Below are 709 nucleotides of genomic sequence, written 5' to 3' on the forward strand. Positions count from 1 at the left end.
TCCCCATAGGGACCGTCAAAAATTGCCAGTGACGACTATATTGCAAGTCGTCATGGTGGGGTATTGGGAAAAGTTTTCAATCAGCAATAATCTCGCCTTGGATAAACCTCATTGGCTACAATACTGCCACTGCGCAAAGCTCAAAACAAGTTTTACATACTGAAGAATAAAATGACAAAAAGTCTGGGATTTGTTTCAAAATAACTTGGGGGCTACAGATGGTGGGAGTAGTTTGGTGTGGAAGAAATATTACAGTCCATGTGTTGAGAATTGCTGAAGTTGGGGTTTTATTTTACCATTAAGTGGTTGTAAGGATAAAATAAGGTCAAATGACAAAAAATTCTAAATACTTTTTTAAAAAAATCTTTAAAATCTCTACCAAAGCAAGATCTTTTTAACAAATCTTTTTTTTTTTGTATAATTATTCTTTTACTCTTAACACCACTCAGTGATTTTTGTATCAAATCTTGATTGACATGTGGTGAGCTAATACGGGCATTTTCATTTTCCATGCCTACCTGAAATTGAGAACAAAATAAGGTGATTTGTTTTCAATGCAATCAATTCTAAATTGAAAAACACACTTCAACTGGACTATAACAATATTTTTCCGGTAAAGAGTATCAGTTTCTGAAGTGCACTCACCTAACTCATCTAATTTAATCTTCTTAAATCTTTGACAGGAAAGGCAGCTATTTGCAATCCCATT

General features: G+C 33.9%; 1 non-coding gene across 1 annotated transcript; it reads right to left on the minus strand.

Moving 5' to 3' along the window:
* LOC123645276 lies at positions 1–141 on the minus strand. Its single transcript, XR_006737474.1, has one exon. It is a non-coding gene; the product is annotated as a U4 spliceosomal RNA (small nuclear RNA).
* Between the last annotated feature and the right edge of the window lie 568 nt (positions 142–709).

The sequence above is a fragment of the Lemur catta genome, chromosome 9 (genome assembly GCF_020740605.2).
Source record: "Lemur catta isolate mLemCat1 chromosome 9, mLemCat1.pri, whole genome shotgun sequence".
In the NCBI taxonomy this organism is placed as follows: Eukaryota; Metazoa; Chordata; class Mammalia; order Primates; family Lemuridae; genus Lemur; species Lemur catta.